The 26,295-nt window shown below is 37.9% G+C and overlaps 1 long non-coding RNA gene across 6 annotated transcripts in view; it reads right to left on the reverse strand.

Moving 5' to 3' along the window:
• Positions 1-1,620: 1,620 nt before the first annotated feature.
• LOC106015617 (uncharacterized) overlaps positions 1,621-26,295 on the reverse strand; it is a 91,155-nt gene continuing 66,480 nt past the window's right edge. For 3 of the 6 annotated variants that reach the window (XR_011806385.1, XR_003501500.3, XR_011806386.1), the window contains 5 exons: positions 18,606-18,797; positions 12,131-12,364; positions 9,549-9,855; positions 6,395-6,540; positions 1,621-2,230 (listed from right to left, as the gene is read on the reverse strand). This is a non-coding gene — a long non-coding RNA (uncharacterized lncRNA). Of the gene's footprint in view, positions 2,231-6,046; positions 6,121-6,394; positions 6,541-9,548; positions 9,856-12,130; positions 12,365-18,605; positions 18,798-26,295 lie in introns of all 6 variants that reach the window. The other 3 variants (XR_003501496.3, XR_003501499.3, XR_005268626.2) reach the window with 3 other exon arrangements.

A 26,295-nucleotide genomic window follows, 5' to 3' on the forward strand; every position in this document is an offset into this window, starting at 1 on the left:
TGATCTTTACAATCTCTCTGAGCTGAGAAAACAGTATTTGTATGGATATATATAGAGAGATAAGAGACACAGCCACACTAGAAAGCAAAAAAAAAAGAACTTCACTGTCACAATCACTTGTACTGCACTGTCAATAATATCGATGCTTGGGAGCGCCAAATGCCTAGCTTTACTCTGAAGGGTCTGGGGAGGACTACAGGCAACAGGTGGGATAACCAAAACATTAGAGGACATATGGAAACTTAAATCTAGCCCCTCGGAAAATGCTGAGGAGAAAGGTGTACCATAAACCCCATAAATACCTAGGATTTTAAAATTATCATTAAGCCGATAGGGATAACAGTTCTTCTGTTTGTTTGTTTTGTTTTGTTTTTAAGTTGGTGCAGTACTTGCTTAATGCAATAGTGTTCAAAATATACAGATACTACAGATATTAGAATCTGAGTTTGGTCCATCTCCCCCATGAATGTCCCCCTTAGTGTCAGTAAAGGTTGAAGAGGAATGTGTAGCTAGGTTGTCAGAGAAATCACTTTTACATGGTGAACTTCTAACTCCCATTCAAAGACTACTAGTTTTATCCAATGATTACTTCATTACAGTAGGGAGCAAAAATCCAACACTGCGCACATCCATCTGAAAGGCATTTCTGCACACAGTGAAAGAGAAATACAACCACCAGTCTGGTAGAAACTTCAGTGCTGAATAAAAATATGGAAATCTTCATCCCAATGATGCCCTTAAGGTCATAGAAGACTAGATCAAAATGGGAACTTAAGCCATGTCTCCAGTCAGGGCTAGCACGATAATGATGAACATATATTGCAATTTTTCAGCATAATTCTGTGAGTGCCTACACACACACATGGCCCTACATATCATCTTAGTTACATGTCATCTTATTTACACATCATTGTAGCCTTGTTGTGTTCACTATTTTGGAACACATTTAGGAACAAGGCTATTAATATGTGTAAGTATTAACAGGATTGGGCTGAGAACTGTCCAAGTAACAGCCCAACTAATATTCTAAACTGGACAGATGGATAAGATATGCTTTTGGCAGCCTTTCTCATTTCCCTCTCAAACAGGTCACAATTGCTTATAAAACAGGGTTTTTACTGCAGCATTCATTTATATGATTTATTTTTCTGATGCTTAGAGTTTATAATTCATTTGCTCTATTTCCTGTTGGTATTTTCTTCCATTTATTCCTGGTTTGTTTATATAAGTACATATATTCATTTATGTAAATAAATATAAATGTTCTCTTCCAAATACTTATGGTTTCCCATGAACAGTCTATGCTCCTTTTCTTGTATCATCCTATATAGATAAAAATTAGGAAGAGATTAATTTTCAGCTGATCTGATTGCATTCTGTCATGGACACAACATCAGGATTTATATTGCACTGCGTTGAATATTGGGAGCAAAGCATCATGACTGCAGGTAAAGTCAGAATCTGTAATATTCACCCCATGCTTATATTACAGGTCTGGGCAGGAATATTAGACTGAGGAGATAAAATGCAGAAATCAGAGATAGATTTGTTTTTATTCCAAAATAAATTTATTTAATATAGAAGAAGATCATGGAAAGTGGCCTTTTCTTAGGCTTTTTTTAGGCCTTTCCTTGATTATGATTTCCCGTTTCTGATTATGGATCTGGGGTGATCCTACGCAACTAAGGGGAGCATCTCTACTACTTCACATTATACCAGTGTGGGATAATGTGCTTGTAGTAGTCCAGTTGCAAAGACCCCTTGCTTCAAACACACTCTCCTAAGATACTTCAAAAAATTTCACTACATCAAAAAGAGATGCTGAATTCTTTGCACAGAAACTATATTCTCCTTTCTTTCTTCACTCAAAAGAGTAGGGATGCCAATGGCACCCTGGACTTCCTAACTGCAGAAAAGGACACAGATCAGAAGAATGTGCTGACAGCTCAGGAAATCCTTTGTGTCAATGAAAAGTTAGGAATTATTTGGACATCATTTTCCTTCCTTCAGCTCCTTTTTATAAACGCTATACATTTTACAGGAAATTATTAGGACTTTACTGAGCCATCCAGCTGTAAGTCATTAAGCTTTTTGCAGATAGCTCTGCTAGTTTTCTACAGCAAACAATGGCTTCACCATTCTGATTTTGGTGGTACTCTTCTATGAATGGATGGAGATATCAGTCTTGATTCCTTCCCAGATAATCAGCAGTAGCAGAATAACTCTAGGCCTGTAAGAAAGGATTTTAAAAACATGTTTTAGTAGAGTAGGTTTGAGCACAGAATGGTGAGACAGGTATCTTTATTGCTGCTCTCAGTCTTAACTAAGGCCAATGAAAAACTTCCCATTAATCTCACTGGAAAATGGATCAGGCCCTAGGTGCCTTCCTGTGCCCTTGGAAATGCTGGTTTCTGCATTGAGTCCTGCTTTTAAGACAAGACAAAACAGAGTGAAGGAATTTCAAGGCATTTTTCCCCACTTAGGAATTTGCAGTAATCCAAGCTCCTTCAAGGTCTGCATCACTGCCAATGCTTGTCTGTAGACCTAATGTATTGATGAAAACATGCGTGCAAGCAACTGTATTTCATGCTAGTAATATGGAATGCTAGCTGTTAAAAAATAACCTGGAAAACTTCCCACCATGTGCATCTGGTTCTGCATTAAAGAAAATGAGACTGACCCATGAAGCAGTTGTAATTTTGTGTTGTTTTCTGTTTAAAAAAAAATAAAAATCTGCACAATTCCACATCCCTTCCATACTTTGAGGCACCAGATGGCTTAGTTTCTTGCTTCTCTTATTAAAGGCATATTTATATATTCAAAATACCTATGTGTACTTTAAAAGGTCCGTTTTCTCCCATGTGTGACAATCCATTTAAATTGCTGCAGAAGTCTAATTCTCTTTGCCCATGTAGGAAAATAACACCTTTGTAAAAGGTGTTAACAAAAGTTTTGGTTGCTCCAAGTAACCATTTAGTAGATGGGAAAAAAAAAAAAAAAAAAAAAAAAAACAAACAGAAAAAACAAACAAACAAACAAACAAAACTTTCCTTGCAGCTTGCATCAAATGGAAAATAAGTATGGCTATTAGTAGCTTTTCTGAAATGAGCTCAATACATACAGCACAGTGAGGTACTACAAGCACAGAAAATACCAACAGCAACATTATTGGAATTAGCTAACATACTTGTTTCTCTTCAGACATCTCTCTAGGTATAGATTTGTGCTGGTGACCCCGTTTCCTTTGTATTGGTGATCCCAAATAAACAACAGGATGCTGTGAGAAAACTTGCATAACCATATTCTGCCTCAAACTGAAGCAGCAGCATCGGTTTTCAAGACTATCTTTATTACACAACAAAAGCCAAACAATAGATGAAGTACTATCACAGCCCTACAGCTATGTGAATAGCCAATTTTTCAAATTTCTGGCAGTTCTGAATTTGTTTTAGGTTGACCTGTATGGTAATTTGTCATACAGATTATTAAGCTATCTAAAAGCAAAAGAAAAAATAATTCCAGCACTGAATGATGCATTTCTTCAAAATTGTTGGTGTTTTTTTGCATAGCTTAAGAACATTTTAAAAGGATAATTGAATTTTAAAAATAAGTTTATTTTGTCAAATTCTAAAGCTGAACATTTTGTATTTTTATTTTCATCTTTTTAAGATGTTTGAAACAATCCAGAAATCAGTTTATAACATGGTTGTCCATCAAGATATGGAAGAAATAATGAAATTACTGTAAAAATATTGATCCTATTATACTATTTGCAGGATCATCAAGCAGTTTTAGTTAGAGGACTATATCTTCATTAGAACTATCACGTAAGCATCCCCTGTGATTGCGTGGTTTGCACCATGTCTAGTATCTTTTTCAATATCCCATTTGCTCAGCATCCCTGTAGTAACTAAAACAATTGCTAACAGCAGAATAGACTGGGTCTCCAGTGAATGGTGCCTTTATACATCTGGGATCTTCTTATCTCTCTGAATAAATGAATGGAAAGAAGAAGGAATCAATGTCAAGTGAACTTCCAGCTTTGTATGATTCACTGAGAACTATATATTCTTACTGCAAATGGCTCAAAGTCTGTACACTGAGAATAGTGCTGTTTCAAGCTTTGTAGTATTTAGCACAGAAAAGTAGCATTATGGCTCAGTTTATTTGGTAATCTTTTCTTAATTATGGGAATATATATGAATCTAAAATAAAAGTTTATGCTGAAAAACAAAACAAAACAAACACCTTTCCATTTTCTATGCATGCATTCCTTTTTAGCCACAGAAACACCAAGAGTGGGATATAAAATCTCACCTGATCTTACAAGTGCAAAAAATAGGCACCTAATTCAAAGCTAGTCACCATAGGCTTCCTTTATAATTAATAGAAAAACATAGATACCTTCACAGAAGGATCTTTTTCAGATGTGTTGTTCCAATGCCTACATTAGGATGAGATGAATAGCTTTCTGAAGGTGCCTGTCTTTTCCAGTTGATTTGAAAAGGGACCCCAGTGTGACTTAGATGCCTGAGGTAAGGGAGATTAATCCTACCTTAGACTTAAGGGGGCAAAATTGCCTGGTTTCTCTAAATGTCTGTAGACTTCAACAAGGCTAAAGAAGTTTCCATTACAGATCAACAATTTCCCATACTTCATATTTTCTGAAGAACACATTTATAAACATTTGCTTAAGGTAGTTCTTAGTAGCTAACATATATGAGAAAATAAAAGAACAAGACCTTCCCCTTCCCCACCCTGTCCTCAACAGGATGCTTTTGAGTACCTGCATTAACATTTTGCTTGACTGACTAAGCCAATTACTAGTATGCAGTGAAGCAGTGCTACTTCAAGGGGGGCAAGATCATCATAAAAGAATGTCCCCTAACTTCTGTAGAAGGAAAAATGATGACTTTATTAATACACTATTACCATCGGAATAGGATGCTGGGGTGAACGAATGAGTGCCACTTTTGAAAGGCTGTGAATGTATCCTGACCTGGTAAGTGTCTAACAATGGGTGTAATTATCTTTTCCGTGGTGCCATATCATTAGTTGTCACTTTAATTGTCACACCAGTCACTTGACAAAGATTTTTTTGATGTGTAATACTAGAAGCCAAGCCCTGTGAAATGCTGGTGAATTAGACTTCTCGGCGTTCCAGAAGAGTTGCACCTATCCAGAAAAAAAGGACAGCAGGATCTCTACACCAGGGCTTAATTATGCACAGATTTACAGTGTACTGTTGCTTCTGCTAGATGGTGTAGTAGCTAAATGGGTATTTCTGAGTGGGAATGGCAAACAAAGAATGAATCCCTGAGCTGCCTTTTTCTCAGAGACAGTGGGGGAGGGGGAACAGTGTAGTCATACTGCCAGGAAACCTGCAATAAATGCAAATTGATAGTTATACTGTGCACAAATTGACACTTTTTATAGTCATGATGTTTGTCCTAGCAAAATTTAAATGCACTGGTGTTGATGCAGTCACACTCTTCCTGCTTGCTCCAGCCTCCCCCAGCAGCTGGGGTCAGCAGTAAGGACACAGAGCGCATGAAGTATGGTTGGCCACAGCAAGACCCAGATGCTAAGCTAAGGATGATATCTTTTCAGTAGCTGCATCTGGCTATTTGGCAGGCTCTACAGGCTGATCTGCTGGCAGGCCTGGATTTGCCTCTGGGTCTGTCATCTGTCATGTTGTTACGCTGTTGATGGGCTGTCTCTGCTGTCTTGCCCTCCCAGACTGCATTTGCCTTTCAGCTGCTTCTGCTGCTGAGGATTTTGCTGCTGCTGCTCAACATTTAAGGACAAGAGGATGGCAGTATGCTGCTAAGATGCGTAGTTCAGAGTGCAAGATCAGGACAGCGTTCTCAGAATCAGAAATATGCTTGGCACACGCTCGTTAATGCGTGATTTAAAAAAGCAGCCCTGCAGATTTGGAATTGACTTGCAGACTATTTGTTATGCTTTGCTGCTAGTTAGTAATTCAGGTCTCCGATGACTCATGCACCTTTGTTTTTAATTACGACACTTTCATTTCAGCATATACCTGATGATGACATGTACAATCGTTGATTAGCAAAGCAGAAGCCTTAATGAGCACGGGGTAGCTTAGTGAGCTGGCTGTAAAATAAATAAGAAATGTATCAGAAATTTCTCTGTTCTCTGCTGCATGGTGCATAATAACTTGAAGAAAACAGTTAAAATAAAATATTAACCGGCTAGCAGAACTGGGAAAACAGCTCACTGTTAACGTGTCCAGTAGTGAGAGAAAATTACAGGTTTCATTGTGTATGCTGCACCATCTGCCTACACAGAGAGCCTAAGCCGTAGGCTCTCCCGAGGGAAATAGCTGTGGATAAGTTATTCAATTAGAACAGCATTATTGGCCAGCTACCTTGGAGAATTGGGTTGATGATGTTGTGATTATCCCGCTCTACATTCCTTCATGTCCCAGACAGGCTGCATTGCTTTGCAACTTCCTTAAGTGTTCACTCAACTGTACAGTAGGTGAGCAATTGAACCAGGGAACGTCAGGGATGCCTGAAAGAAAATCAATTTTGAATGAACTTTCTCTGCTTAGCCACAGCCTACATATTCTGAGTCATATTGTATTTTTGTGGACCTCAGTGTACTAAGTGACAGAACTGGTAGTGGGAGGAAAGAGAATTTCATTGCGTGCATTTAACCTGTGGCTGGGCACCAGGACTCACATGGTAGGATACAAAATAGGGCAATACTCCTTCAAGTGTGGCATTCCTGTCACATCCCATTAGTGATACAGAAGCTTTGAAAGACCACATTAAGACTGTTTTGAGAAACTCATTTGGTTCTTTACCACCAAGGTTCAAAGGTAAAATTCTCTTCTTCGAAAGTTTTTTCTTTCAAAACAGAACAAATCAGGGTCTGATCCTAATCTTGCAAACCCATTATTTTGCTGGCCTCCTGCTGAAGTTAATGATATCTAAGAAGCACCATAATATTCTCAAAATAGTGCTCTCAGTCTCGCCTTGCTGCCTGCATAGGGACCTAGAGAAACTTGTCTAATCATTTTTATTCTTATTTTTTCTAAAAAAGAGCAATGCTTCATCTTAAAAATTTGATTTAATTTTTAAAAATAAAATCAAAACTCCCCACCCCTTTTCATAATCTAGTGTTGCTCTGCTTGTCCCTGGTCTACTTCAATTTTATCAATTATGGGATCTTAAGACTGCAGGGTCTTGCTGTACCATTTATTTTGATGTCTTGTGTCATGCAGACTGTAGAATTTTCAATCTCATCAAAAGGATTGGTGTCCTTTTAAATTAAGTGGCAATAGTTTATTATTTTTCCATCAACACTTAAAAACTCTTCCATTTTTTCAGTTTTTCCTACATTCAAAATTGTAGTCATATTTCTTTCATGGTATGTCATGCACTGATCTAGTCTGGGAAGTCTAACAGGGAACCTTGCAATGAGAACCCCTAGGAGAGGCACATTTTTAAAATGTGTTTTAATCAGAGCTGAGCTCTCCTGGAAAGGTGACATGTCTGCTCTGAGTTCACATCATGATCAGTAATCTTTTCCCCCTTCTTCAAAGCTGGATGTCTTGTTAAACAAAGATGTACATCATCTACAAGGTCCACAGGAGGGAGGCATTTGAGAAGTGACAAACGAGGTCACTGGATTTGCAGCTGAAGCATCCTCGGATAAGTTCTGAAAGGTCCAGTCTCTGAAAATAGCAGTGATGCCTCATGGCTGATGACACCAGGTCAGTTTGTTTCATTTTTTATTGTTTTCATTTCACTGTTTACTTTTTCATCATAGAGGTTCAGCTGGGCTGGGCAGCTGAGAGATGCTGTGACTGTCTATCTTGTCCTCAGTGCAGTGCCTTGCTCAGAAAGAGAGGAGACATCATCAGCTGTCTTAAAAAACCAAAGCAGGGCAGTCCATGAAGGAAGGAGAGGGAGGACTCTGAGGCTGTGGGAGCTCTCATACTTTAGGAAAATTTAGATCATGTGACTTCCTGTGTCTTGAAGGAACAGGATAAAAAACAATGTCTAGGAATGAAGTAATACCATTTACTGATGTACATTTGCATCAACAGTTTTGAGCTATTTTCTGCAAATCCTCTTTGTGCAGTGTCTTACACAAGTTATTTCCCACGTCCCATCCTCCCTTTTGTCTGAACCACTGATACCTCCAGCGTGCATCTGCTCACCGGGAGTGACCTGTACTGTTGCATCTGTGTGACTTTTAGACAGCGGGGTGGAGGCTTTAAACTTTGTGATTGCAGGGAACCAACATATAAGGCATGAATATTGATGAAGCACTGCTGCGACGTGTGCTCATACTGCTAATGACAAAGATGATAATAATAAGGGCCCCGACACCCAGCAAAAAAATCCAGTTTCTTCTTACATGGTGCCTCACTGAGTGCCTCTGGAAAAGACAGAATTCATCTGCCAGCTCCTTGTAGGGCCATAGAATTTATTGACTTCTTAACTTCTTCCACTCTATGAAACCATCTTATTTATTTATTTATTTATTTATTTATTTATTTATTTATTTATTTATTTATAGACTATGACACAGAGATTAATATGGGACTCCTGGGATATGCAAACCACCAATTGAAGGGAGTGCCATTTTCCTTTTATACTACCAGTGGAGAAAATAGTGCCAGCTGAACCCATCTGCTCATCTACTGATGAATGTGAAGTTATTAGTTGGGTGTTCATTCAGAGTTTTCATATCCATTTTTTTGTGTATTTCTACTTAACATTGTAATTTGAAAATGTGTGGTATCTGTAACAATACACTGTGTAACATAGCCTGGTTGCAAGAATGTATTACAGTCTTTAAAGGAATCATTATTTTGTATTAGTTTTGAGTCTTATTTCTGGTGAGGAAAAAGCTTCCAGAAAGGTGTATTTCCTTAAACAATTATCTGTCTTATAGGTACCTTTGTTTCACATTCTTGTGCCATGTTGTTGATGTCTAACAGAAAAAGTATTATACCTTTTGCATAATTTGAGCAAGGTCAGGAGCTGCACTTGACCCTTATCGGTCCCTTCCAGTTTAGGATATTTTGTTCTGTTCTGTCCTAGCTGGATGTTGAGAGCTTTACCTTGGGTGTTTTGTCACTCACCTCAGCAGGACTGGGATTCATCCATAGGCCCTTCATTTATGGTGACATTTATTCTCTTTCTGCTGCTTTCTTAAATATACATATACAATTCAATAACCTCATTAAATGATTTTTAAAATATATTTATTGAAATAAATATAGGGCAAGGCTGCAAAGGTAGATGAAGCTACCATACTTTTAAATAATAGCTTTGCGAGAACCACGTACTGTGCCTTTCTGTCTACATCAACAAGAATTTCAGCAATGAGATAGTAAGAAGGGAAACAGTTATGGCAGTATGATTCAACTCAACTTTGCACAGACTCCAAGAAGCACACAAATAAATGCACTTCATAAACCGTCATCTTTTACACGTGGTTCATTATTAGCATTTCTGGGTGTATAGGTGGTATATTTTAAAATGAGAGATTGTACTACTTACTTTTTAAAACTTTGTTCTTCCTGTAGAAGAGACAAAGGTGTGGTCCTTCTGTACCACAGTCTGGTGTGCAGTTTCCAAAATGACAAGAGCTCTCCATGCTCTGTTTAGGTGGAGCATACCTGAGTTGCTCTTGAGATGAGATCCAGTACTGTAGCCATGGATCTGACCCCAGGCTATGTCTGGAGCACAAGGAACTCTGCACATCATTCCTGTTTGTGAAGTACTTTTTGGAGTATCTTCTTGTGCTAATATGGGGATGTGGCTGGCAGCATCCTGCACTGCCTGCTGAGGAAGGCCTCAAAGAAGTCTGGGAAAAAAGGGAATGATATGCTGGGTTAGCTAGAGCTGTCATTGAAAGCTGTGGTTTATACTTTCACTTTGCTCAATATTTTTTTAAAGTTTCAATACTGAAAGTGAAAATTGATTATTTTTACTCTCTAAAGAAGAGCATACAGACTCAGCAAGAGATCATGACAAGGGCACAAAAAATAAATGAAGCTTGAAAAATGAATCTTGAGTCAAATGAAGTAAAGAATGGGAAAAATGTGGTGCTATAGAGACGTCTAATTGTTCTGTTTTACTATGATTTCCCTCATCCAGACATGAATAATCCTGAGATTCTCTGTTAGCCTGGCTACACTGACTTCTGAAGAGACCTGGCAGTAGGAGGAAAAAAAAAAAAAAAAAAGGAAAATCTTAGTATAAACGCCCTGCATAGCAGTGGTAAATGGCTGGTTGTACTACTGACGGCAAAATTTTTGTATGGCAGAATCAGGCAAACCAAGGTAACTGGCTTTTATGGTCTTGATCTAACCAGTACTGGAGTGAGCTGTGCCAAAGAACAGTGGCAAGCTTCCTGCACCTGGGAAAAGGTAAGTCTGGAGAGTCCTGAATGGATCTGCAGCTGAGTTCCTGATCAAGCTCCTGAAACTTATATTAGTAAGTCTTTATGTGTACACAAAAGCCAATATATATTTTTTACCACATTCTTTGGTTTGGTCAGTTATAGAGTAGGACACATTTTTTTGCTTTCTTTTTTTTTTTTTTTTTTTCCCAAACTAAACATTTGAGATTTTGAGGTGTTTTTGTAAATTCGCTTCCTGAAGGACTGTTTTGTACCTGAAGTTCAGATAAAAGCCAATGTCAACTGCTTTGAAAGGAGCACTCTTCAACAAACATATTATTACTTAGGTCACTGCAACCATATATTATCATTACGATTAAAAAGTCACTGAAACAGTCCCTTGAAGTCTATGGGAAGAAACTAGATGTTCCTACTGGACAGTATCTTTGACAGCCAGTCATCTGGGATGTGCGTTTATTGTTCTAACAGGAGTAGGCAAAGGAGTATGGAGTGCAAAACAAATGCTATCTCTACAAAGTATCTGTTATTATTTAATTGTTTTTAAACCCTATTTTCGAACATACTCTTCATCTAAATGTTGTTCTTGGAAAGATTTCAGAACTGTCCAATGTCAGTAGAGAACAAGGAGATTTTTTGTACACATCTGCCTTTGAGAATTTTACAATAATGCATATTTGTGTTGTTTCATTTTTTTACATGCTTTCCCCTCAGGGAGAGTTCTGTGTTTGGAAGAACATGTTAATTTAACCCTTGAGTAGAGCTGAAGCAATAACAGTTTGCCCCTGTGGGAAACTGGTGGTGATAGTGAAGAAACAAGCTGTCAGAGATTGAGAGTATACTTTGTTTCTGTTACTTGTTTCTGTGTGTGCTGAGAATCAATGTATATATGTATACTTAAGGTGCATGCTTGAACATATGTTTAAAAAAAATGCTATTGCATGAGTAAGATAATCAGGATTTTGGAGAGACTGATGTCAACATTGCCACAGAAATGTGAAATCATCTTGTCACAAATGTCAGAAGTGTTCTTAAAAAAAAAAAAAATCCTTGATTTTTAAATAAAATCTGAGACTGATACAAAGGGAAGAAAAAGAGACAATCCCAATCCCAGAAAGGTGTCAAGAAATTCAGGTGGTTTTTCCAAACAGGTACTTAAGAGATTAGTTTAACAAAAAAAAAAAAAAAAAAAGGAAAATAAAAAATGGAAAAGGGAAAGGAAAAGGATTTAGAACACATAAATGTTCTTAATTTTTAATGCAAGCTTACTCTGCATGGGAGACAAAGGATAAGATGTGTCTGATGAGATAACTATTCTCCCAGCACTTCGTATTAGGTAAATGTCTTCCTATTAGCTTTTATGAACAGAGCTAATTGTGCCAGCAATGGGAATTTACATTTAAAGAATAAACTCTTGATCTTTAAATGCTGGCAAGATTAATTATGAGAGAAATATTAGCAGATACTCTTTCTGTGTTTTTCGTTTTGTTTTATTTTGTTTTTTTGCTGTAAATTTTTGGTGTGTTACTTTACAGAGCAGTAAGAAGGAAGGCATCTGTCAGCACTGGGCCCAGTTTGTAGCTCTTGCTGGAGTCCAGCTGACTCCACAGAAGCCAAGCACTGCCCAAGGCAATGCTCCTCAGGATTAAGGACAAACTAATCCCTGAAAGAGAAATGCCAGCTCTTGGATAAAATAATGAAAGAAAGACTATTTGGAGACCTGTAAAACACTCCTAAAACTCAGGCATCAAATTCCCTTTTGTGGCATTGAAGATCAAGTCCCTGATGTTGTACGGTTTCATAAATGGTGGGGGAGTCTTTAAAATTCATCCAGTTACCAGCTGAAAAGGGAAATGTATGCAGGACTTGTACTTGCAGTTGAAAGCCTGGGTTCACTGAGCCTTCATTTTGGAATAATCCCTCTTCCTGTAGTCTGCAGTCAGAAAGGGACAATCTGAAAATATGCAGAAAATACAAAATGTTCAATTTTGCTCTAGTTTCCACCTCAGACAGACATGGCCCAGCTGAGCATGCTGTACCACACCACCATTCAATTAAAATGTTGGCAATATGGTAAGTCTAACCAAATCTGGCATGCCAAGCAATCTTAAAACCTCAAGACATTGTTTCCAAAAACAATTCTTACACAGCAGGAGGTTATTTCTTTGCATACATTTCCAAGCCTATTTCAGATGACACTTAATTCCAAAACCTTTCTCTCTCCTTTTATTAGCACTAAGTTACCAGTACTCAGATGTCTCTACCTCCTTGCTATCTTATCAGCATCTTTCCATGCAAAGTTTTTCTACCGAAGGGTTCTCATTCCTGAGCAGGTACCCAAGTTTTGTTGTTGTTGTTGTTTGTTTGTTTGTTTTTTGTTTTTTGTTTTTTTTTTTTTTTCCTTAGGCGATGGCACACAGCAGTGTTTAGAGAATCACCAACTCCTTAGGTTTACTGTATCCTTTTCAGAGTGTAACTTTGAACACTCAGAAAAAAAAAAAAACTTCTAGGGGGAAATGATGGGTTACCAAAAACAACCAATACCAACTCTGAGTGTTCATTTTTCTTAATCAACCTGTTCTACAAGCTAATAACACAAATGAAATGTTTTGCAATAAAAATGAGACTCCAACAGGAAAATACAAGAGAAAGAAGAAAATACATTTTTTTATGTATTATAAAAATACATTTATGTATTTTATATGTATATATGTATTATAAAAATACATTTTTTTTTACTGTTTCCATTCTGAGTCATGTCAAAAGTTTATTTTTGTTTCTCCAATAATTTAGTGTCAATATCAAGATACAGCATATCTGTCTTAAATATTCAAGTCATATTTTCTTTTAGTATGCTGAGATAAACAAGCTGATAAAGTTGATAAAAGGTGAGGAAGGCATGGCCAATGAGCAGAAGCTTGGGTTGTCTGGTCTGGAGAAAAGAAGGCCAAGAGGCAACCTCATTGCTCTCTATAGCTTCCTGAGGAGGGGAAGCAGAAAAGGAGGTGGCTGTCTCTTCTCCCTGGTAACTGATGACAGGACACACAGGAGCTTCCTAGAGAGATGGTTGATGTCCCAGGCCTGTCAGTGTTCAGGAGGAATTTGGATAACACCTTCAATAATATACTTGAACTTTTGAAAGAGAGTCAGGCAGTTGGACTTGGTGATCTTTATAGGTCTATTCCATTCCATTCCATTCCTCCAGGATCTGGAGGATGATCCAATTATAAGTTGAAGAAACTTACACCCAGGATGACTGACTGGAGATAGAAGACTCTGAGAGTGTTACAAAAAGAGAAAGAAAGTGAGACAGTGTGTGAGAGTAAGCAGGTGTTGAGATCCCTGAGCTATCACTGGAGAGTGTCCAGCTGATAAGGAAGCATACGAGATTGACTGCTGATCAAGCCCATTTACTCTTTTTATTGCTAACAGCTGCTGTCCTTAGGCATGGCTGGGCAAAGCTTAGTGTTTAACCCCTGCAGCTTTTGATCTGATCTTCTGCTTCAGCCACTATGGCTGTGAATTCTTGGATTGCCTGGGCACAAGCTGGGAATTCTGAGTTACAGTCCTCATGGTGTGAGGACTTTTGGTCTGAAAAACTAGACAAAACTCAAGGTGTTATGACTTTTTCCCATAAAAAGAAGAGATTGATAATGAAGCTAAGATTTCCTTGATGAAACTCTGAGTCTATAAAGGATATAAACAATCTTGTTTCTTTAACTTCAAGAGGAATAAAACAAGAAATTATTTCTTCACTCACAATTTCAAAGTTATACAAGCCAAATGTGCAATTGAAAATTCTTTCTTACTTTATATCTGCATTTTCTCTGTCAAGCTAGCATTACATCATTGATGATTCTTTCTTACCTCTTTTTTTGTCTTTTTTTTTTTTTTTTTTACTATAAAAGATCTTTTTCAAAGCTTTTCTGTCAATATCATTCACTCTCCTGAGCAATTTCAGTGTTGTATGTACCAGTGTTTTCAGCAGAAGACCCTGTTGTTTTAGCAGCATGAGTCCGTATGGAATTTCTTACAACTATCCTTAAAGAATGATTACAGTTATATGCTCCTGTTTCAGCTAGACTTAATCCATGCCATAGCAGTATGCTTGGACAGGACTGGTGGTTTACCTACACTTACTACTGTGGCACAAAAGAACCAATAAAGCAAGAGTCTTATACTTGTGTTTCTTCAACACCTTGCCCTCATTTTTTTGTAGTTGTTTGTTTTGCTTTGTTTAGTTTATTTATTATTTTTGTAATAATACTGGCATTTAAAATAAGTGAAATAACATGAGCTTTACCCAAGTCTTCTATCCCATACTAAGACATTTTAAAGGATTTCTGACTGCATGAGTTAACAAGGGAAGAAAGACCAGTGTTATCTACCTGTACTTCTGGCCTTTGACACAGTCCTACATGACATCCTGATCTCCAAATTGGCAAGAGATGGATTTGAAGGGTGGACCATTTAGTGGATAAGGAATTGGCTTGAAAGCCACACACACAGAGTTGTGGTTAACAGCTCTATGTCCAGGTGGAGGCCGGAGATGAGTGGTGTCTCTCAGGGTCTGTCTTGGGACTGGTGCTGTTTAATATTTTTATCAATTTTATATCAATTTATATCAAATTATATCAATTTTAATATTTTTATGAATGATATAGATAGATTGAATACACCCATGGAAAGTTAGGAACTGACTGCAACCCCCATTTTCCATGCAGTTTCCCTGCACTGCTTGGAGAAAGGATATAGAAGAAGGTGGGTGAGGGGAAGATGTTTTTAGTTTGCTTTTTGTTCTCACTTGTTCCCTAGCTTGTTAGTAATAGGTAATAAATTGTATTAATCTCTCTGTGCTGAGTGTGTTTTGCTCATGATGATAATTGTTGAGAGATCTGTCTGTCCTTATCTCACTGCTTGAGCCCTTTCCATTGTTATTTTCTCCCTTTCCCTTTGAGGAAGGGGAATGAGAGGGCAGTTGTGATGGAGCTCAGCTGCCCACCTGAGTAAAACCACCACAGCAGCATCAACAGAGCCATGGCTAGCAGGTCAAGGGAGGTGATTGTCCCCCTCTGCTCTACCTTCATGAGGCCTCACTTGGAGTGCAGCATCCAGGTCTGGGTCCCACAGCACAAGAAGGATGTGGACCTGTTAGAGCAGGTCCAGGCTATGAAAATGCTCAGACGGCTGGAGCATCTCCACTATGAAGACAGGGAAAGCTGGTGTTGTTCATCCTGGAGAAGAGAAGGGTCTGGGGAGACTTCACTGAAGCATTTCAATACTTAATGGGGGCTTATAAAAAAGATGGAGAGTGAGTTTTTGCTTGGGCAAATAATGATAGGACAAGGGATAATAGTTTTAAGCTAAAAGAGGGGAGATTTAGATTAGATGTTAGGAGGAAATTCTTCACTCAGAGAGTGGTGAGGCACTGGAAGAGGTTGCCCAGAGAATCTGTGTAACTCCCATCCCTGGAGGTGTTCAAGGCCGAGTTGGATGGGGCCTTGGGCAACCTAGTCTGGTGGGAGGTGTCCCTGCCCATGTCAGAGGATTGGAACTAGGTGATCTTGAAGGTCCCTTCTAACCCAAACCATTCTATGATTCCCATGATTCTATGATTTCATACAGGTACTTCCTCATGATTCTGCTTTCAGTGCAGAGATAACTGTAATAGTTATCTAACGTTAGTGGGATTGATCAGCTTTGCTATTGAGCTGTAATGCGCACCAAAGTAGGAATTATTCACAGCTGCTTTCTTTACTTTAACAATCTTAACAAGATTAATACCTCATAGCTCCCCAAATCCTGTAATAATACTCTATGACCTGCCATGCCCACCATGTTATTGTGCATTTCTACTCTTCTACTTCAGTACACCAGCTTAGCCAGAATTTCAGCTTGATTTGTTTCTGCTACACAGCTGCCAAAACAAATGCCTTTGTGGGTAAAGGTGATTTATAAATAGTTGCAGTACTTGTTACTGGGCATGGTTTAAACACTTGCCACATCATCATGGAGGAGTTTCTCACCCTGTTGATTTTGTGCATTTGTGTAGGCACAGCCACAGTCTTTGGCCCTCATTGCTCTAAGCAGAAACAGTCTTCTTAACACAGTTTGAGATAATATTAAATTAAACTTGCTTGAAATTGTTCCAGTAAACGGTCAATACCAAGCTTTGAAGTTTCTGTTTGTAAAGGCAAATGAAGGAAGGGCACAGAACACTGCTGGTTTTGCACTTCAGTCTGACCAGAATTGTGGCAAATAAGGGAGAAAGGAATTGATTAACAGAGAAGAAGAGACCTCCAGAATCAGAAGGGCTCAAAACTTTGTTCATTTGGACCAGAGGTCATCAGGGTACAGAGAAGCACTCTGAATGCAAGGAGGCAAGATTTTGAAAGATCTTATACTCCTTTTACTGTGGATGTGAGTAGATGCTCTGTGGGCCACAGCTGAAAAAAAAAATAAATAAATCATAATTTCCTTTGAAGGAAAATGTTCTCCTGTTGCTCTTTAGCTAGATTCCTTGACTTTATTTTAAAACAATCATAGAGCTGGACCTACCTTAATATCACAATATGAAAATGAAAAAATAAGTGCTAGAATACCCCTATCCATCGTGTTTTTATCCTAGACCATAAACAACTGCAAGAAATGGTGGCGGGCCAGCTCAGTTGTCTCATTCCAGAAAACTGTGACTCAGCAATGCTACCTCCACAGATATCACTGCCATAATATAACCAAAATCTGTGATAGAGCCTTACTTATTAAACCTCAAGCTCAGCTCAGAAAGTCCCATTAGACTAACTGAAAGCTTTGAAAACTGTATTATGATCTTGATTATACCAGCATAGGTCCATATCCACTTCATGGAATATCGTGAGCATCAGACTCTCTAGCTTGTTTGTCTACAACGCAAAAACATTGATTCTACTTACATTAATCTTTTTTAACTATCACTGCAACTGGAACTACTGCATTTGCATTGGTAGCAATGAGCTGTGTATGGTGCAAGAGCCACTTAAAATAAGAAGCTTTAAAAGTCAAGAATAATTCTACAGACTTGAATCAGGTTGTATCCTTAGTTACAGTATCCTTACTTACTGACTTCAACCACTTTTCTGACATATGGCATGCATTCAGAAAATAATTTACTTTGTTTTAATTTGTCTTATGATCTTCAATTAAGAGGAGTTAATCTTGCTATTGAGAGTCATGATTACTACAGTTATACATTCTATCTCTGCAGGATTCCATACAAACAGAAAATATCCCAGTGTTCGAAAAAAGACACATCTGGAAACTTACTTTGTCTCTTTTATGCTACTGCTGTTCCTTAGATGGGTGAAAAGAAAATGCAAGACCTTCTTATTTCATAAAACTGTAGTCAGGCAAGAACTGAAGGATTCCCTAAAACCAGATGCTGTTTCAGTTCCACTGGGGGTAATTTAACACACTAAAGAAGGTTAATAGGATAAAAAGCAAGTTTTTCATACTGAAGTCACTTTTGCAAAGGTGCCATCTCATAGTCCGTGACCCCTACAATGCTCAGGATAGAGTAATTCTTGGGATACTGAATTAATGTTGAATATTTCTGTCATCGCACCATGAATGGGGGAATTCCTTTGAACAAAGCAATATCTCTAATGTAGATACCTAATCTGAACTTCCATTATAATGCCAGTGAATAGGAGATACTTTGGGAGCATACATCTCACTGAAATAAAGATGAAATAGATGAGGCTCGCTAAGTTCTGCCAGTGCTTGTTTCTTTCCATTGAGGTGGGTTACCTAAATGATGAGCTCAGATGTAGGCACTTAAAATTAGTTGTGAGGATTTGCATCACTGGGACTAGTGTTCATCCAGTGGGACCTAGAAAAATAATGAGACTTCAAGCTGCAGTATGGTAGATTTAGGTGAGATGATATAAAGTTCACCACCAGGCATTTCAGTGATTTGTTTGTAGAGGACACAGAACCTCCAACAGTGCAAGATTTTAAGAACATACTTATTGCAGATACAGTTGACCCAGTCCTGAAGTAATGAAGTGGCTTTCAGGGTATCAAGGTGAGCTTTCAAGGTCCTTTCCAGCCTACTTTTTTGGTAATTATGACCATGATGAGGATGGGAAATACAATGAAATTCTCTAAATTAAATAGCAAAACAGCAAAGTTAAAGGCACTATTGTGTAGATTGCTACCTTTTCATATGGAACATGGATGTTGCCTCACTTCCTCATTGTTCAGTGTATCTCAGCACAAGTCCTTTGCAGTCTCCCAAACACTTTATCTTAGCAGACATTCATTTTCATAATGGCACTTTGCCTTGTATTTGATGTCAATTGTAAGCACTTTGGCAACTTTATGCTCAAAGTCTGTAATCTCTCACAAGCCTGAAAAAAATCAGAAAAATTAAGCATGTTCAAATGCATGTGAGATGTTTTTCCCCAAAGTGTATTCAAGTTTTACTAAATACGGAGTAGATTACAATGCAACACATATATTTAAACTGGTAAATCAACAACAAATTGGGGAAGACATTTTTTTGTTTTGTTTGTTTGTTTGTTTTGAGGGTGGAGAGGAGGGTGAGGAGCTGCTTTCTTTTCAACTGAAGATATGACAAAGCAAACTGGTACCTGTTGATTAGGTAGAGAAAAAAAAAAAAAAAAAAAAAAAACACTACACTGTTACAAATGCTTTATCTCCTCACTGATTTCTGTCTTTATTCAATTTTCAGCAAGGCCTTGTCAGAGGATCAGGGAAAACAGAGCAGCCTCTTTTTGAGCTCACGCAACTATTGTTTTTTGGAAGTGCTGACCAAACAACCCTCAGGTGCATAGCTATGGCTGGGGAAATTGTGATTATTGTTCCAAGGACTTGCCATGGGGAAGCTAAGCATGGATTCTTAATCTGTACCAGATGGGACCACGGCTCTTGCATTTTGCAGAGAAGTATTTAGAAGCATTCTGAGAATAAATATGATAGCCTGCAGATTAGTGTTAACATGAATTTCACACAAATTAAAACTACTTACCACTGCCAGGAAGAACATAAATGAAAATACAATGAGTTTTCAGCACCACACCCAACAGTTTTTAAAAATGTTCTATAAAATGTGAATCTAACCTTTTTTTTTTGTTTTCTTCTATAATACTTTGCATATGTAAAGATCTAGAACTCAGTGGTTCAGGCACTGAGTAGAGGGGTGTGGGATTCCTCCCAGCTGCCCTTGCATTCTGTCTGCAGACTAGATACTCACTTTTAATTCTCTCATTTTGCTCTCTAGTCAGTGGAGCAAAGCAAACACTTATACGAATTATAAGGATTCATATGGTGCTTTTCTGAAGTACTCTGAGATGAATTGATCTCCATTGACCATAAGGAGAACCCAGACAGACAGATGTAAATGTCTAAATCTGGAGAAAAGTCTCACACCATAGTCCTCTCTTTGCTGTTACAGATGGAGCTGAAAAAATCCATTTAACTGTCAGTTCCACCTCTGGCTTCTCTGCTGAGTTTGTTGATTGGTTTCATGATAGTGATGTTTGGCAAAGAGGCTCTAGAAATAGAATCATAGAATATCCTGAGTTGAAAGGGACCCACGAGGATCATCAAGTGCAACTCCTGACTCCACACAAGGCTACCCAAAAATCAGACCATGTGTCTGATAGCACTGTCCAAACACTTCTTGAACTTTGGCAGGCTTGGTGCTGTGATCACCTTGCTATACAGCCTGTTCCAGTGCCCGACCACCCTGTGGGTGCAGAACCCTTCCCTAACACCCAGCCTGACCCTCACCTGTCCCAGCTCCATGCCGTTCCCTTGGGTCCTGTCGCTGTCCCCAGAGAGCAGAGCTCAGTGCCTGCCCCTCCACTCCCCTCGTGAGGGAGCTGCAGGCTGCCATGAGGCCTCCCCTCAGCCTGCTCTGGTCTGGGCTTGACAAAGCAAGGGACCTCAGACACTTCTCATAGAACCATAGAATCATTAAGGTTGGAAAAGACCTCCAAGATCATCTGGTCCAACCACCAACATAGTACTACTGTCACCTGTTGCAGGAAGAATCCCTCAACAGTCACCCACTAAACTGTCTCGCCCTCTAGACCTCTCACAATCTTCATAGCTCTCCTTTGAACACTCTTTAATAGTTTTATGTTCTTCTTATATTGTGTCACCCAAAACTGTGCACAGTGAGGCCACACTAGCACAGAGAATCACTTCTCTCAATTGGCTAGCAATACCATGCTTGATCCACCCCCGTGTATGGTTGGCCCTTTTGGCTACTGGGGCACACTGTAGGCTGGTATTCAACTTGCCACAACCAGAGGGCTGCTCTCCAGCCTCTTGTCCCCCAGTCTGTACGTATAGCCAGGGTTGCTCCTTCCCAGGTGCAGAATCTGACACTTGCTCTTGTTAAACTTCATGCAGTTAGTGTTTACCCAGCCCTCTAATCTATCAAGATAGTATGTCAAAATAGTATGAAAGTTATTAACTTTTTGAAGTCAGGGCGTTACCAGAAAGCAGTAATCATTTTTGACCAAAAGTTATGGAGGCATGCACCACACCAAGCACATACTTTAAATATGAAATTAGCAGCACTGACAAGTTAAGCACTTGCTTAAGTGCTCTACTGGATCGAAGCCCTAATTTTTAACCAACAACCAACTTCCTTTTGCCAACAGAGCTCTGATGGGAACAAATTACTCAGTTGGGGTATTCTACAAAAGAAGAATGTGTCTTCTGTGACTGAAACAAAGCTATCCTTTAGATTTTAATGAGAAACCTTATTTTTAAAATAATAGGAAGAAAAAAAAGATTAGGGAAAAATTTCCCTTTCAGTTCTGTTCTGTGAAGCCATGAGTCAATATTTTTATTAAAACAAGGCGTTGTTCTTTTTCTTCTGGTGTTCTTTTTTTTTTTTTCCTTCCCTTAACTTGTGAAGTCTAAAGTGGTTTCAGAAGGTAAATCTTCAATTCTACTTGGCATGCAGAATGCCAGAGAAAAGTGCTAAATTGGCAATGAGGGGAAATATTTGTACTTGTCAGCTTTACTGATTGAATAATAGATTTTTGAGTAGAAAGTCATAAAAATTGTTCAGATAAAGAAATTACCTGACAAAAAGATTTTGCCTAAAGGAAAACTGACTTCTGATGGACCTAATTCACACAAAACTTTTCTTCCCATTTCATTTTTTTTTTCTGCTAGATCTTTAATAATGGTTCTTTCTCTGCTCCTATTTTTAGACTTAAACACATTCAATTTGGTCTAAGATTGCACCAAGCAGTGTTCAAATTGATGTTTTACATGCACAAAGCATGCATAAAGTCAAAAAATTCATATTTAATGTTCGTTAACTGAAACTCATATTGGAGGTATGTCTCCAAACTACGAACTTAGTTTTTAAATTATTTATCTCAGTCTGTTGAAAGTTAAAAGATTATTTGGTTTCTGAAGACACTGCAGGCTTAATCTAAAGTACCAGTAGTATCAAAGCTCTAATATTCAATTCTCACCCCAAAATCTACATGCATAGTGAAAATTGCCCCTGTCCCTCATAAAAAAAAAAAAAAAAAAAAAAAAAAAAAAAAAAAAAAAAAGTGGAAATTAATTAATAAATTTTGTAGAAATTTGCCACATGACCAAAGGTTTATTTACACAATTCTAAACAGGGAAGAATAGCAAACAGGGTGTGTGCAGGGTGTGTGCAATTTCCAAAATATAAGGAATGTCATGGAAAATGCTCCACAACAGCCCATTTTTCTTTTCATAATGTGTAGAGCTCAATTTCAGCATGACTACCAACTGCACCTATGTCACAGCATAATATCCCCATGTATGTAAAAAGCAAGTTACCAGTTGTATGAGAATTTTAAGAGAGTTTCCTGAATCTTGTAGAACAAAAAGCCAACATCTGTCATAGTGCAAAGTCAGTGTTTCACAGACAGAACAGAAACGTGGCACCAAAATTAGAAAATATATTAAGGAATTAATTGTTTGACCCAATAACTACAGGCAGATTCAGTTTTAGCAGAAACAGCTTTCTTATGGACCTGGAGTCCATTGGTGTGATATTTAGGGTCTGATTCCTACAGCTATATGGATCTCTGGCAAGTTTGCAGGGAGTCCAGACTTCCACTTGGGTAAAGAAAACCAAAGGACTGAGTTCTTAGAATTAAATGCATCATAGTCATTTTTATAAGGGGCATTACACAATCCTTTAGCCTCCATAAAATTTATATCCGTCTAAAACTTTCATTCATTTCAGTAAGATTATACATATATATGTGTGTGTGTATATAAATGAAACTAGCCCATACACTCTCCTTCTGTTGACCCACTTTTATTAGGGCAGCAACTACTGATTTTTTTGAAATTTCCTCCTGAGACATCTGTTAAATAAGATCCAGATGTTATGTTTGAGTACTTTTCTTTCTTCTCTTTAGAGAAGAAATCTCTTCAGCTCTTCAACTGTGGTCACCTCTGTAATATTGCCTTACTTGTAATTTCATCTCATTCAAATTAATGTTGCTATCAGAATGTTGTATTATAGTTGTATTAAAATACCCAACTTGTATTAAAATACCATCTTTATTTCATTGGATCAAAATGTTTCAACATGATTCAAAGGACACTTAATCCTTCTCAAAGTAACTGAAGAACCAATGACTGTTTTCTCTGGTCTCTACTACTCCAAAACAGTCATTAAATGTCAAATTACATAATTAATAAAATTATAAGTAAATTTGTTTTAAATAAAAATGATTCACCTGAATACTTTGTCACTGAATTATCTTCAAATTCAGAAAGAGTTAGTTGCCAGAATATGTTGTTAAATAAATTTGAGTTTGAAAATATGAATTAAAAAGGTGTTAATTATGGAGCACATTTTGAAAAGCTGCTTCCCAATATTTTTAAGGCATGTCCCTTTTGAGGAAATTAGTGTTTGGATGCTACCAAGTACTATAGTGTACATTCTTTAAAGAAGGATTCAATTATTCAAACCCAACACCCACTCTGACTGGGGAAGCAGAAGGGTTTAAAGGGGAAGGCTTTGAATAGCATCCTTGAAGGAGGACTTTTGTTCTGCTAAGAGAAGACCTTAAAAGGTAGAGATTTTCCCAAAGCACTAACAACAAAGATACTCATTCCCTACAAGACACTGGATTTTGGAACAGGAGGGAGTAGGAATAAATTGAATACTTAAAGCATCTTACAGACACTTTTTACATGGGAAGATAGTGTTAGGACAAGGGGGAACACTTTTAAACTAGAAGAAGGTAGAGTTAGATTAAATATTAGTAGGAAATTCTTCACTCAGAAGGTGGTAAGACACTAGTGCAGGTTGCCCTGAGAATCTGTGGATGTCCCATCCCTGGAAGCATTCAAAGCCAGGCTAGATGGGACTTTGAGCAACCTGGTCTAGTGGAAGGTGTCCCTGCCCATGGCAGAGATGTTGGAACTAGATCTTTAAGGTCCCTTCTAACCCAAGCCATTCTGTGATTCTATGATTCTATGCCTTTGGAAAAAAAAAATGTATATATATATATAGTGCAATCATCAATATTTGAATGTGCTATATTTTTGCCAAAAGTTATATTCAGTATTATTTGAAACTCATTGATGACTTCACATTTTTACTAATGAAAATTTGGAAGATAATAATAATCTGATGTTGAAAGAAAAAAGTTACAACACACCACTTTTTGTGGTTTATTTGGTGAAAATTATTCTTCTTATTTCCAAGGCATTATGATAACAGTGCTGTCTAAATTAATATCACACAATTGCCTCAGAATTATTATTTTTTTGTTTATGACTATGGCTGAAATCTTTTGGTCTGCTCTTTTAACCTAGCTGCTTTTCTTTGTATTTAAAGAAATATTATTCTCAGGTTATTCTCTTGAAACTTGACCAAACTTTAACCTGCAATGTAGAGCCTTATTTCAGAAGTTCCACTGCCAGAGTTACTATTACTACTGTTGAAAGGAACTATTGGTACAGCACTGCTAGGAGGAACATACAGCATAGAGCAGTGTTGATAACTGCTATAATATAATTTTCCTTAACCTGAGCTACTTTTGTCCTTTTGCTCCTTGTCTTGCCCCATACCTGAAAAAAGGAGACTTTTCTCACTTCATACAAGACCTAGCAAATAGGTTTAGCCTTATACACTCTTAGTTTTCCCAATTGTGAAGATTCTGTGAGTTTGATAGCACTGTATCAACCTCTTAGGAAAGAGACCTAACTGCTAAGGGTCCACGTGGTCCTTGAATGACGGGAGCATACTATATCCCTGAAAACCTCCAAGAGGATCATTTGAGACAATTATCAGCCCCACATGTTTATCCCACAACTTCTTGTAGTTGTCCCAAAAGCTAGTTTTGTAGATCCTCCTGACAGGAGACCAAGTTAGGGGGCTACAAAATACAGACAATATTTATTAGAATTTATTTTACTGTTCAATTTATTACTAATAGAATGAAGTCTGTGTTACACAGCCTGTTATTGACATCAGTGTGTGCTGCTGGCTTTGGGTAGATGTGGCAGACTTGGTGTCCTGAGATCATCAGCTCCTGTGGCTGCAACGGGACAATCAGAGTCTGGATCTCCTGTTTTGGGGGGAGAATTTCGCATTCCAACTCCCAGCACATTTTTCTTCACCCTTTGACGTCTTGTTTTCTGGGAACTATTTCACTGCCCACACCAACAGCTTTATCCATCCCTTTAACACAAACTCACTCTAAGGGGGCTTTTACAAGTAGCACACCTGGTAACTTAAGGCATCTGGAGATGGTGCAATGTGAGATTAATGTTTCAATACAATAAAATAAAACTTAATAAGAAATTAACATATTTTTCCAGGTTTACACTTATGTTAAAAAGAGTCTTATTGCAAAATCCTTTTGTCTTCATCATCTAGCCTATGGTGTTCACTATCCCCATTTTTCTTATTAAATATATACTTTAAATCTGTGTATTGTTTGTAGTCTGACTCTGCAAAGCTTACTTGCAAATGTCAATGGTGATTCTTGACTATATGAGAACTGTTCATCTGAGCAGAATTTACAGAATTGGTCACTGTGTTTTGAAATGAATAATACAAAATATAAGGATACACAAAATAGGCACATTAATATACAATTATGTTCCAATTGTGTAACCTTAACACCATGTTAATATAGGCATCTTACATTTAGTGTGCAATATGTTTGAGAAAACATATGGCACATAATCCTCTCCAAATGGTTTTAGAAATGAAAAGGTGTCCTCTATGAGCCTCTGCCACTGGGGAAGAGAGTGTTTTCTCATTTCTCTGGATGCTGGAACCCCATGATGAGCAGATTTGCATAACAATTAACCTCTAAAAATAATTTATAACCTCCCAGATGAGAAATCAGCTTCAGGGTGGTTAAAAGGGGAGACATTCTTTATTAATGTGAGTGTTTGTATAAAGGAGGCATCCAAGCAGCATAGGCAGTCCCTCAGAATGGGATGCAATGCTTCCTATGCACTATGGAAAGTGCAAGGCAGTGTTTTTCTTCCATTTTCTCTGCAGAAGAACTAGTATTTCAAAAGAGAGAGAGAGAGAGAGAAAGAAACTTCATTTATTAGAAGGAAGTCTCATCTGGCCTAATAAAATGTTTAAAAATTTAAACACTCCATTGTTTGTGTGCTCATACAAAAAGTGCAAGAATCCCATTATTCCTTACAGCCCTTCCACCATGCTGGCAGAGGGGATGTTCTGTTTTCATTTACTCTCTCCCTGGCTCTAGGGTACAGACAAAGGGAAAGGAAAAGGCAGGGAGAAGCCATGAAGAGGAGAGTTTGTAGTGTAGATGTGCTTGTGGTTTTGTACAGCCAAGGCTATTCCTAGGATAATCGTCTGCATCTGAA

Source organism: Anas platyrhynchos, chromosome 1 (genome assembly GCF_047663525.1).
Source record: "Anas platyrhynchos isolate ZD024472 breed Pekin duck chromosome 1, IASCAAS_PekinDuck_T2T, whole genome shotgun sequence".
Taxonomy (NCBI): domain Eukaryota; kingdom Metazoa; phylum Chordata; class Aves; order Anseriformes; family Anatidae; genus Anas; species Anas platyrhynchos.